The sequence below is a fragment of the Aotus nancymaae genome, unplaced genomic scaffold (genome assembly GCF_030222135.1).
Source record: "Aotus nancymaae isolate 86718 unplaced genomic scaffold, 86718_ANA_hifiasm-v0.15.2.pri h1tg000092l, whole genome shotgun sequence".
NCBI classification, from domain to species: domain Eukaryota; kingdom Metazoa; phylum Chordata; class Mammalia; order Primates; family Aotidae; genus Aotus; species Aotus nancymaae.
The window spans coordinates 12,405,895-12,420,676 of NW_026988507.1; positions in this window are offsets into that span (position 1 = coordinate 12,405,895).

Below are 14,782 nucleotides of genomic sequence, written 5' to 3' on the forward strand. Positions count from 1 at the left end.
CACAAATAGGACCTTGACAAGTAGTTTCCATTTTCATGCTGCAGTTAGAATTATTTTTAAAGAAATGTTTCTCCAGGTGAAAAAAATTCATCCAGGTTTCAACTATGAATATAAAATATTTGAAAGGAAATGAATACCCATTATGAATCTATTTAGTGAATCTGATTAGGTTGTGTGCATTTTCATGAGCAAGTAATTTTTTATTAATTTTAGAACGTACATGAGTAAAAACCTTACCTTAAATGGGAAGCAAGACCTGAGTCAGTAACAGAAACTCAAGCCAGAAAGCGAAGGAGCTAATAGATAAAAATCATACTGAGAACACAAGGTACAGACAGGCCACAAATTGCACAGTCTGGGAGGACTAGAACAGCCTGTGATCTGTGTAAATGGTGCTTCCAGGAACGCACAACTCTGACCACCTCAAATTAGTAAATAACAAGGCATAAGTAGTGCTAATAGGTACAGAGTTAACTCAACCAGAAGCTAAAGTTGAGAATTGAAGGGGAGATTTTTTTTCTAATGGACATGTTACCTAAAACATACAGAATATGTGCTATGCACCAAGCACTGTGTTCATTACCTCCCATATTCCTAATCTCTGTGTACAAAATCTCTGTGATTTATTATTGTGACCATTTTAAAGATGGTGGAATTGAGGCTCAGACTGAGTAAGTGGATACACCCATAGTTAATGGCAGAGCACAACCTTGCAAACATGGCTAAATCATTCCTAAATCAGAGCTTTTATTCTCTACAAGGCATGAGATATAACAACTAATACTGATACAATTTTAAAACAGTTTCACATATACTATTTCTTAATTCTTACCACAAGGCATGTGGATTTCATCACCCCCATTTAACAGAGAAGCTAATCGTGGTCAACAGAGATCAATTGAAAGCCCAAGGTCTTGTACTAGACTATAGAGCTGGGCCTCAAATCTAGGTCTTCAGCCCTCCAACTACATGCACATTTTATGACCTGTTGCTTTTCTAGTTGCCTTCATACCGTGAAATAAAATAAGACTTAAAGGTATTTTGCCTCTTTAGGTAAATCACTTAGATGAAAGTCGTATTAACCTCATTACCACTTACTTTACTCATCTATAAATTGAGATTAGTTTTTTCTGCCTGATCTACCACTTAGTTAATGTATGTGCCATCTCGTAATATGTAAAATATTCTGCAAATAGTAGGTACTAGTTTTTGCACCAACATCATTCCCATCATTAATAGGAAGAACCCATGGATGGGATATTTTTAAAAGCCTAAGGTAAGTGTTTGTGCAGATGGGAGTGGCTAAGAAGGGACTAAATGCCAAATTGACGCTGACCTGAAATGGATAAAAAAGCCATGAAGAGTAGAAAAGGAGCCTAGTCAATAGGCTCAAGTTCTTAGACTCCTGTTAATCATATTCAATTAAAAACAGTCTCTCCCATTGCCACTATCATAGCTCAAGCTATGAAACCTCTTTTCTGCATTTTATAATCTTGCTACTTGGTTTAAAATCTCTAGATTCTTGTAGAGGAAACTCACTCTCCACTATACAGCTCCATCTCCAGAAAATGCATCTCTGAGCATCCCATACCTTTACTTAAAACCCCTACATGGATCTTAAGAAGAAAAAAAGAGTGGTAGTGGAACAACTGGAAATCCAAAAGAAAAACCTCATATCATACGTAAAAATTAATTTCATCTACGTCACAACTAAATGGATACCTTAAACCTATAACTCTTCCGGAAGAGCAAGCAGGATATCTTCGTGACCCTGGAGTAGGCACACCTGGCCAAAGCTTTCTAGTTTCTTAGAACTGACCAAAGACAATTATAGAAACACACTGAAGTAAAGGTTTAAATTTCCTCCAAATGGACCAGCAAAGCAACTCAGAGTTTTGAAGCAACTCTAATCAAAACTGCAGCAAGTTTTCTGTTTGTTTTTGTTTTAATGGAACCTGACAAGCTGATTCTTAAATGCATATGGATAAGCAAAGATCTGTGAACAGACATTCTGCTGAAAAGAGTTGAGATTTCACTTAAAAAAACAAAATCATCCTCATCCTGAAGGTATAGTCGTCAAAACAACATGGTACAGCATGACGTTAGGAAAATTGACAAAATAAAGAGAGTAAAACTATGCCACATAGATATGGAAATTAGATATATAACAGAAAGGACATATTAAGCTGTGAGAAAACAATGAAACTAATAACTGCAGGTTTTAAAAATGGAAAAATATAAACATGGATCCTCTTCAATTTACATACTAAATTCAACTTGAAGTGGCATTCAAATGTCAAACGAAAATTTTCAAAATTCTATTTTAAAGTTTATGTAATTTATAAAGAGGAAATGGTTTTCTTAAGACACAAAATATGCTCTACATTGAAAAAGATGATGAATACTATTACATTAAATAAACAACTTGTAATTATCAAAACATATTTAAAGAGTAAAAATGCAGCCAGATGTGGTGGCTTAGGCCTGTAGTCCCAGCTACTCAGGAGGCTGAGGTGAGAGGATTGCTTGAGCCCAGGAGTTGAAGGATGCAGAGAGCTGTGATCATGCCACTGCACTCCAGCCTGGGCAATAGATCAAGATCCCCATCTCTTAAAAAATTAAAAAACAAGAGTGAAAACAAGCTACAAATTGAGGATAAGATATTAACAACATATATAATAAAGAGTCCATAGCATGTTATGTAAACAAATCTTACAAGTCAATAAGAAGAACTTAAGTAACCCAGTATAAAGTGAGCAAAAAACATGAAAGGTTTTAATGGAGGAGGAAAAGCTTATGGGCAGTAGACACATAAAGAAGTACTCCACCTCATTAATAATTAAGGAAATGCAAATAAGGGTTATAATGACAAAAATATATAACAATTGACAATGTCACAGTCTTACAACACTAACTCCAAAGAGGTGGTAAACCAATAGAATTTCTAATACATTTCTAATAGGAGAGTGATATTAAGAAAACAATTTGGAAGTATCTATTAAACATTCACATGTATGGGATAGAGCAATTCTACGCCTAAGTCTATACCCAGAGAAACCTTCAACCATGTGGATAGGAAATACATACCAAATTTTAATAGGAAAACAGTACAAAATGGAGGAGGGGAGAGAAGGAGTGACTCACATGCCAATAAAAAGGGAGGTGGATAAAGAAAATGTGGTATATTCAACAACAAAATATTAAACAGTAGTGGAATAACTTAATTATTTCTACCTACAACCTGGATAAATCTTAAACTTCTTTTTGAGACGAAGTCTCACTCTGTCGCCCAGGCTGGAGTGCAGTGGGTGCGATTCTGGCTCACTGCACCGCAACTTCCACCTTCTGGTTTCAAGCAATTCTCCTGCTTCAGCCTCCTGAGCAGCTGGGATTGCAGGTGCCCACTACTACACTAAGCTAATTTTTTGTATTTTTAGTAGAGACAGGGTTTCACCCTGTTGGCCATGCTGATCTCAAACTCCTAACCTCAAGTGATCTGCCTGCCTTGACCTTCCAAAGAACTGGGATTACAGGCATGAGCCACCATGCCCAGTCTTAATTTAAACTCTTAATAAATCTTAGAAAATGTTGACTGAAGACGCTCTTCCTAAAGAACATGTATAATTGTAACTTTATAAAATTTTTTTAAATCTCTAAAGAATATTGTGTCACTGCAAACAAAAACTACATATAAACTAATTTGAAAGAGCAAGAGAATAAAGAATGATAATAGAACAAGAATAGGCATATAAATCAATGGAAGAAAATTGAGAATTCAGAAAAAAACTTTCACAGTTATGGTCAATTGTTTTTTAACAAGGGTGTCAAACAATTAAATGGGGAGACAATAGTCTTTTCAGCAAATGATGCTAGGATAATTAGATATTCACATCCAAATGAATGAAACTGAACCCCTATCTCACACCATAAACAAAAATTCACTCAAAGTGAATCAAAGACCTACATGTAAAAACTAAAATGATAAAACTCTTAGAGGAATACATAAGTAAATCTTCATAGCCTTGGATTTGGCAATAATTTCAAAGAAATAATAGATAAATTGGACTTCATTAAAATTAAAATCTTTGTGCTTCAAAGGACACTATCAAGAAAGTGAAAAGACATCCCACCAAATGGGAGAAATTATATATAAGTCATATATCTTATTAGAGACTTGTGTCTCAATATACAAAGAACCTCTGTAATTCAATAACAAAAAGACAAAGAATCCAATTTTAAAATGGGTAAGAGATCTGAAAAGACATGTCTCCAAAAAGAGATACAAAAGACTAACAAGCATCATTAGTTACCAGGAAAACCAAAACCGCAATGAGTTGCTACTTCATAACCCTAAAATGTCTATAATTAAAAAGACAGATAATAACAAGCATTGACATCTGTATGGGGAAATTTGAAACCTCATAAATTGTTGGTAGGAATGTTACACATGAAGTTAAATATGACCAGCAATCCAACTCTTTAATATATACCCTAGAGAAATAAAACATATGTCCATCAAAGAAAGTGTACATCAGTAGTCCCCACCCTTTTTTGGCACCAGGGACTGGTTTTGTGGAAAACAGTTTTTCCACAGACTGGGATAGGAATGGTTTCAGGATGAAACAGTTCCACCTTAGATCATCAGGCGTTAGACTCTCATAAGGAGGATGCAACCTAGATCTCTCACATGTGCAGTTCACAATAAAGTTTGAGCTCCTATGAGAATCGAATGCTGCCACTGATCTGACAGGAGGTGGAGCTCAGGCAGCAATGCTCATTTGCCTGCTACTCACCTCCTGCTGTGCAGCCTGGTTCCTAACGGCCATGAACTGGTACCTAATAGTTTGTGCCCTGGGGGTTGGGGACCCCTGGTGTACATGAATGTTCATACATTCATTATTGATAATAGTTGAAACAATCTAAATGCCCAACAACTGATGAATGGATAACTGAAACATGGTATATTCATGCAATGGAATATATTATTTAGACTAAAATATGGACATGCCACAACATGCAAAGCTTGAAAACATTATGCTAAGTGAAAGAAACTGGTTACAAAAACAACATATTTTAGGATTATATTTATGTGAAATATCATGTACAGAATAGGCAAATCCATTGAGATGGAATGTAGGTTTGTGGTTGCCTGGGCTGTCGTAGATGAGAAGATTGAGGATGTCTGCAAAGAATATAGAGTTACCTTTTGAGGTGATAAAAATGTTCTAAAATTGATTGTGGTGATGGTTGTATAACCATGTGAATTCAACACTAAAAACATTAAATTTTATATATGTGGGTAAATTGTTTGCTATACAAATTATATTTGAATAATGGGGTTATCAAAAAATAGACCAAGAAAATAGTAGACAAAATTAAGGGAGAGTTTATTTGGAGGTGATAGCTAGAATGATAGAAAGAAGATGAATAAGTAAACTCATATAAATAACTAGAATGGTCTAGTTTATTATTATTATTATTATTATTTTGAGACAGAGTCTCACTTTGTCACCAAGCTGGAGTGCAGTGGCATGAACTTGGCTCACTGCAACCTCCACTTCCCAAGGTCAAATTATTGTCGTGCCTCAGCCTCCCAAGTGGCTGGGATTACAGGCATCTGCCACAATATAGTTATTTATTAATAACTATAATGGTTGCTCTTTATATTAACAAACACATACATACACCCTTATCTGTTAACATAAAATAAAAGAGGACTTTCTTTACATGAACCAATGAAAATAATTTTTCTACAAACCCAACATTATGATGAACACAATTCTATAAAACTGAGGTTCATTTTTAATATAATTAACATCTATCTTGTTATATTTTATGAATCATATCTCAGTTTACAAAACCAGATCACTGAATGAAATGTAGTTAATTAATTCTGTTAAAGAGAAAAAAATGGGCCAGGCGCAGTGAAACACGCCTCTAATCCAACACTTTGGGAGGCCAAGGCAGGCAGATCATGAGGTCAAGAGATCAAGACCATCCTGGCCAACATGGTGAAGCCCCGTGTCTACTAAAAACACAAAAATTAGCTGGGCGTGGTGGTGCACACCTGTAGTCCCAGCTATTCAGGAGGCAGAGGCAGGAGAATCACTTGACCCTGGGAAGTGGGGGTTACAATGAGCCGAGATCCCACCACTGCACTTCAGCCTGGCGACAGAGCGAGACTCTGTCTCAAAAAAAAAAAAAAAAAAAAAAAAAAAGAGAGGAAAAAAACGTAATTTTACTACTTAAAATGATAAATGCAAAAATGAACAGGCATTGATCTCTAAAATCTCACTCAACCAAGGTAAAACCAAACTGCATCTGTGTTAATTCCCTGACTGTTCCTATCTACCCTGTATTTATATTTTATTTTAAATCTACCTGGTTCATTTTCATTTACCACTATAGTCTCAATCATGATATGGACTATGGGGAAAGGGAAAAAAAGAGCAGTGACAGAAACAATGTTGGCAAAAAGCTGACACATAAAGACTGGTGGTGGAGTAGAGATTGGGAAGAGTGTTATTAGATGACATAACATTGTTTATAAGTAATCTCACAAAATATTTAATTTCAAAATTTTTATTTTGTTATTGATAATTCTTGTAACTTTGAAATATCAGAGTTTTCAGTTTACCTTTTGGGTTGTTTGGGGTTTGGTTTTTGACTTTGTGAAACTTCTCCTTACTGTCCTAAGTGTGTTTGCTTCTCTTTAATGCTTCTACAGTTGGAAGGAAAGAAAGGAATGACAATTCTTTCACTTTGGCACTTTGGCAAAATTACAAACCCCTCATATGCGATCTAGAAGTTTCAAGGAAAACATGAAATTCAAATCCGAAAGCCAATTTCAGCAAACCACTCCAAAGGTTAGTTAAGCTTCATTTTTGCATCATTGTTTTATGTAATCCACCATATACAATTCAATATGTGTTTTCAACAAACAATGTCATTTTCTACATGGTACACATTTGCCTTTTTCACAGATATTTTGGGAAACAAAATGCCTGCCATATCTCAGATGCATAGTGTTATATAAAAATATTTAAAGTCTGGAACATTTGGAATTATTTTACTCCTTACAAAGCCTCACCATAGTTCAATCCAAAACATATATTTTCTACACCCCTACTAAAATGCAAACCTGTGTAAATGCCTTAAATATAAGCACAGATTTTACTTCAAATGAAAGTTGATTTGTTAAAGATTCATTCTAAGAAACTGTCGGTACTATTTTCAGCTGTCTTTTCAACAACAATAAAATTTACGAATCGTTTTTAAAATAAATTTTGATATTCAGCTGTCTTACATGAAGTGACAGCTGTCATTTATTTGTGCATCAATATTTCCATCAGAAACTACTAAATAAGCCAACAGGGATATAGTTACCAATGTCATATGGCATTCTAATTCTTATAATCCTATTTTGAATTTGCACAATTTTGTAGGAACATCTTACAAACTAATATATTGAAAAAACTATCGTTTTATGGATGGTATTCACGATAAAATACACTATCTTTTTCTTTTGAGACAGGGTCTTACTGTGTTTCTCAGGCTGCAGTGCAGTGACACAACCACAACTCACTTCTGCCTCAGCCTCCCAAGTAGCTGTGACTTCAGGCAGGTGCCCCCCTGCCTTACTAATTAAAAAAGAAAAATTGTAGCGATGTGGTCTTTCCATATTGCCCAGGGCTAGTCTCAAACTCCTAGGCTCAAGCAATCCCCAAGCCTTGGCTTCCCAAAGTGCTGGGATCACAGCCTTCAACCACCACATCTGACCTATCCTTCTTAAATATAAACATGCTTGACTGAATAAATATATTTTGCTATTAATTTTAGGTGTGTTCTATTTGCTTAACCTGTTGTAAGTGATTAATTTAATTTTAATTATAATTATATAATTGTAATTATTAGTAACAGTTTTATCATGAAATTGGCAATTAGTCCTTAATTATACTAATTTCTAATATATTCCATGTCATCTATTCTTAAAATTTTCAATTTTTTTGTGTGTTGTGAAAAACATAATGAATGAACTCTATACATGGCTAAATTTGCATTCAACTATAAGAATAAAAAAACATATTTTTAAATGTGCAAGTGTTCAGAATATAGCATACCCATATACTAAATACAAGATATTTGAAAAAGTAATTCAACAAAATGAGAAAAGAATAAAAAACTCAAAGATTTTAATAATAGAAATGTCATAGTATAAAGAAATTGTCTCTATGAAATAAAACTACTGAAATAGAAAATTATTTGAATATTAATTTGCTAAAAAATATAGTAGAAGAATCTTTAAAAAGAAAATGTGATATGAAAAGTATAAAATGATAACATGAGCTAAAATTTTAGATTTCCTCACCTAAAAAGTAGATATGAAATGAGTGAAGAGATGGAAGACAGGGGGTTGAATTTATTATAATACATGGGTGGCTAATAGACACTAATATTTAAAAAAAAAATAGTTATACTATATTTACCTAAAAGCATGTATCTACAATGAAAATAATGAATATACTAAGTTAATAGAGGTTAAAAACAAAGTAGTCTAGATCGCAAAAATAAAAACACACAAAAAAGAAGCAAAACAACAAGAAACCATTAAAAACAGTACATTACATAAAAAGGTAATATAGAATTAAATATTAGTTAAGATAATCAAAAGAAGTAAAAAACCTCCCATATTTATAGCAAATGCTATTAAATATACAGTATAAATTTTTAACAGTATAATTTTGCTAAAAAAATTATTAAATACTGCATCTTAAAAAATCACATTTCAGAAAATAATTGTATCAGGATATTATTTTATAGATTTTTAAGAGATATTAGGATGGGAAAAACAACATCATGCTTGTATGCTCACCTATGTAAAGACATTACTCCAGAAATTCTGTCCCCTCTTTCTCATATCATTATGCTGTCCTTATTTCACTCTTATTTCCAACAGCATGATGCTACTTTTCCCATGCTGATTTCTCTCTTTCTGAGTGCTTCAGTGTTCTCAGTGGAGAAGGAAGGATGCTGGTTGAGAAGGAAGGTCACAAGGGAGGGATTCAAGGATGAAAAAGGAAGGGGTAGGAAAATCTTCCTGGAGAATGACAGGTTGAACATCCAAGGGGAAGGCACTCTCCTGCTAGGCAGAACTAAGCGTCTCTTTTTAGGCTTATGGAATGAATTTAAAGTGGGAACGGTCAGTATAGTTGTATTGTTTTCTTCTGTCATGCTCAGCTCCAGGGGTACTGGCACAAAGTTTTGGAATAGAAGAGAAAGAGGAACTGAGCTGGAAACACAGGAGATAGTGATCCAAGAGCAAAGTGCTTTAAACTGAGATGACAGAGAGGTTGCATTTAGGAGAGAAACTATACCACTGTGGGTTGCTATAAAGACATCATGCTTACACTTTGTGAAATACAGCGAACAGACTGATTCATAGTCATCTGTTCATTTTTTCCATGGATGTTATTGAAAATCTATATAGGTGAACACAGTGGCCCCAGACCCTGCTATTATGAAGCTTACTATGAGGGTAGGAAATAAATATTAATAATCAATCATTCTAATTGAGACATGCAGCTTATTATATTATATTACAGGAAGACTTCACCTAGTCTTGTAGAAAGCTTGATCAGTGGAGGTTTTATCAAAGGAAAGCGTATTTTAGCAAGGACATGAAGAATGAAAGAGAGAAATCTTTGCATCTGCCTGTGCAAAGATGCTGAGTGCATTAGTAGAAATGAAAGATGGTGATTATGAGTGGAACAAAAAGATTTGCAGAGTGAGGAGAAGCTAGCACAAGACGAGGTTGGAGAGAGCTAGGTAGGAGCTAGCCCACGTAGCGATATGACTACTAAGAAGATGGCCTTTCCAATAGGGGCAGTGGGATGCTTGCAGACAGGAAATTTCAAGTTTACAATTTTTAAGTTTTGAGTGACTAGATTGGAGGTGTGCAAAAGTGAAAGAGAGACAAAGAACACTGAAAGGTATTTGTTTATCTATAGAGACAAGGTCTCACTCTGTCAACCTGGCTGGAGGGCAGTAGCATGATCATAGCTCACTGCAGCCAGCCTCTAACTCCTGGGCTCAAGGGATAGGAGGGGCATTTTTGATGGAGGAAGAGAGTTCAAAACTTGTTTTTCTATATACTGAGTTTGAAGTGACTGAGTTATCTAAATGTCTATGTCAAGTAGATAAATACCAAAATCCAAATCATTTGCTAAGAATAAGAAGGAAAGACGGGAAGGGATTAGGTCTTTAAGGACAGAGAGTAAACTTCGGAAGTAGTTATGAGAAAGCTACATGAGTTAAGATTGGTACTGAGAAGGTATAGCATAAAAATAAAATAATTATGCCAATAGGCTATTTAAGCCAACAAGAAATATAGGCAGTTATGGTCTTTCAATGAAATGCATTGGGGATTTTAAGATGGAACAGTTTGGGGTGAGAAAAGGTACAAGACACACCCATGGAAGTGAGAATGTCAGGTGGATGGGACAACACCATTTAAGGCAAGTGGTCAAGGCATTAATACCCTACATAGTTCACATGACCTGGCCCGGAGGTGAGTAGGTGAGCAACTTCTGCTTGAGAACGCTGCCGGAGGAGGTCTGGTTAAGGCAAATATGTGGAGAAAGCTGAGACTTTGTAAGAATTTGCTGATCATAGATCAGGAATACCAAATAGCACAGTGAAAGGGTTCAGGGGAGTGTAAGAGGAGTAAGAAAACAGATGAGTGGAGAGGAGCCCCAGGACATTATGAGAAACACTTGGGAGTGGTTGGATGACTATAGGTCTGAGAGTAGAAGGAATGCCAAGATTTTACCGCAGTAGATTCTGGAGGGTGGTGGGCTCTCAGTTCCCCAGGGCTGCTAAAGTCTGGAAAGGAAGGCTGTTTCTTTGTGACAAGGCAGGGAGCATGCTTTCTTGATCTCTTGGGGTGACAGCTGTGGGAAGCTCCTGGGAAGCTTTTCTTGTATCCAATCCAACAAGTTGAATTGCACTTTAATTCTCTCAAAAAGTTAACAGTTTTCTGGAAAAGAAGAAAAATTAATAGCTTTTAGTTATGATTGGAAGCATGAGTCACTTCATTCCCCAAGGACCATCCCTGTGTCCTGTGGGCAGATCTAAAAATCAAAATCTCTAATGTGAAGTATGAATTTTCATTTTCTGCTACTTGATTTCACTTAACATTGGATAAAGTGGTATCTACCTCCACCATAAATGGAGACTTTTCAGCTGAGGTATCATACAGTCTTCCATTAGCCACTTCTCTTATTGTAAGTTGTTATTGATAAAAGTCAATTTGAACAATCCATTTTGGCTAAATTAATCATGTGCATACTCTCATAAGTTGTACCTGTATCATAAAAGCAATGACTAAACACTTCAAAATCACTTTATATAACGTGATTTTTTTCACTCTGGATAAGAAAAGTTATATGAGTTAGGCTGTCAGATCACTGCTAACTTGTGTGTGGAGGGCTCCATACAAAGGCTATACAAAAACTTCAGCCGCATGTTTATTACTGAACTGAACTTCTGCCCGAAACCTCCGCCTCATTTGTACCCCAGCCAATAGATTGGGACAACGTAGAGCCTTATCACACAGCATATATAAACATTAACTCAAAATGAATTAAAGTCTTAAATCCTCAAACTGTAAAACTATTAGAAGAAAATATAGGGGAAAAGCTCTATGACATTAGTCACGGCAATAATTTTGGACATGGTCCCAAAAACACAGACAACAAAAGCAAAAATAGTCAAGTTGGACTACATCGAACTAAAAAGCTTCTGCTCAACCAAGGAAATAACCCACAGCATAAAGTCACAAACTACTGAATGAAAGAAAATGTTTGCAAACCGTACATATGATAAAGGGTTAATATGTAAGGAATTCAATAACTCGATAGCAAGAAAACAAAAAACCCAATTTAAAAATGGGCAAAGATCCTAAATAGACATTTCTCAAGAGAAGATTTGCAGATGGACAACAAGTATATGAAAAAAATGCTCAACATCACTAATCAGAATATGCAAGTTAAAACCACAGTGAGATATATCACTTCACACTTGTTAGAACGACTCTTATCAAAAAGACAAAAGAGAAGGTTTGACAAAGATGTGGAGAAAAAGGAACTCTTATATCCTGTTGGTGAGAGTGTAAATTAGTGCCTCCATTGTGGAAAACAGTATGGAGGTTCCCCAAAAAACTAAAACTAGAATTACCATGTGATGCAGCAATCCCACTTCTGGTATATATATATATATGAAAGAATTGGAATTGGTATGTTGAAGAGGTATCTGCACTCCCATGTTCATTGTAGCATTATTCACAATAGCCAAGACATGGAAGCCACCAAAGTATCCTTCAATGGTTGGACAGATTTTTTAAGCTATGTATTCACAATGGAATACTATCTATCCTTAAAAAAGGTAAATCTTGTCATTTGTGACAACATGGATAAGTCTAGAGCACATTATGTTGAGTGAAACAAGCCAGGCACAGAAAGAAAAAGATCACATGATCTCACATGTATGTGGAATACAAAATAGCCAAACTTAGAGAAGTAGAGAGTAGAATGATGATTACCACAGGCTAGGGTTTCAGGAATGGTGGAGAAGTTAGTGAAAGGATACAAAGTTTCACTTAAACAGGAGGAATAAATTGAAGAGATCTACTGTACATCATGGTGACTACGGTTAATGACATCAGTAGAGGTCCAAGAAGCAGTACAGCATAGGCAGACAGCATTGCCTGTTGGTTGATGAGGAACTCAATTTAGAGTTGGCCGTGATCTAAGGGGAGCCCTCTAACCAGCCTGAAGCTTAACTGTTGGGAATGAGTGATGGGCAGGGCGCTTGGAAGAGTGGGAAGGGCAGTCTTCCCCTACTGCCAGGTCCTTGGATAAAAGGCTCCATCAGCAGGATCCTTTGCTTTAGAATTCCTCATTTCTGACCATATGATTTAACTGTGGCCAGCCTTCTAATCCTGCACTCAACTCCCCACCATCCAGCCCAGAGAAACCTGTAGTCTCGTAGGAATTGAAGTGGAGTGAATCGTTAATGACAATATATTTTATACTTGAAAGTTATGAGAGCCAATTTTGTGATCTAACCACAAAAAAGTATGTGAGATAATGCATATGTTAGTTAGCTTGATTTAGCCATTTCACAATGTGTGCGTATATCTAAACACTATGTTGTATATCACAAATAAATAGAATTTTTGTCTATTTGAACAATTTTCTAAATTTTAAATTATTAAGATATGAAAGTCATGCAGGATACTGAACAATTCTTTCTTGTGCAGACTGCCCTAAATATTGCAGAGCACCTAGCATCCCTCATCCTTTCTCATTAAATGAAACAGGACTGTAACACCTGAAACTACGTAACCACTGATCTAATGACATTACTTCTTTCTCCGTGGTTTAAGTCTCGGTGACATTTCTGTAGTCACTCCTATTGGCCACTGGTTCTCTAAATTCTTCTTTAAGGAGCTACAAAGTGGAGCATATAACAATTTATATGTGTATGTACAGCAGGTGGCATAACAAGCATGACAGAATAATATTTTTAGATATTTACCAATATGATCCCTTTTTCTTCCTTTCTCCTTGGAGTTGACTCCATCCTTTCTTCTTCCACTCTCCACAGTCAAAACCCCTCGATTTTCCATGATTACTTTCTCAGGGGAGGAACATGAGAGAGGAAAACAACAGTTTTTTCTTGGCCTTTTTGTTTCAGAAGTCTGTGCTCATTGAGGCATGGAGAGGACATATTCAAATTGAGGAAGAACTTCGCTCCACTTCAATTCCTATGAGACTACAAGTTTTTGTAGGATGAGTGACAGGGAGTTGAGTGCAGGATTAGAAGCCTGGCCACAAATAAAGCATATGGTCAGGAATGAGGGATTCTAAAGCAAAGGATCCTGCTGATCCAAGGACCTGGCAGTAGGGGAAGACTGCCGTTCCCACTCTTCAGGCACCCTGCCCATCACCCTTTCCCAGCAGTTAAGCTTCAGTGTAGTTAGAGATCTTCCTTAAAGATCACAGCCAACTCTAAACTGAATTACGCATCATCCAACAGGCAATGCTGTCTGCCTATGCTGCACTGCTTCTTGGACCTCTACTGATGTATTCCAGCCACCACCAATTGACTTGCATTCCTTGAGATTAGACACATGATAGAATTAAAGTTAGGGACGGTCCTTGTAACTGATTTCGGATGGGGATGCACTGGAAGATCTTCCTGAGCTGCTGGATCATCTAATACATTTATTTTATGCTGGCAAAGTTGGAGCCAACTCCAGTGTGATGTCACCTCAAATTCACTTAGACACAAACCGAGATGCACCCACATTCTCCTTTTGGCAGAGAAAATGACTTGGCTATTCAAGGATGAGGTGGTTCCACTGTTCCTTTACTGGCATAGTGAGTATATCAGTCTAGTCAGGCTGCCATGACAAAATACTTTACCACAAACTGGGTGGCTGAAACAACAGACTTTTATTTTCTCACAGTTCTAGAGGCTACAAGTCCAAGGAGCAAGGTAGCAGCAGGGTTGGCTTTGGGGTGGCACTTTCCTCTTGGCTTGCAGACTACTGCCTCCTCCCTGTGTCCTCACATAGCCTTTCCTCTGTGGCTGTGCAGAGAAATAGACTCCTGGTGTCTCCTCCTCTTCTTATAGACAAAGGACACCAGTTCTAATGGATTCGTGCTCCAACTTGAGACCTCCGTTAACTTCAGTTACCTCCTTCAAGGCCATATCTCCA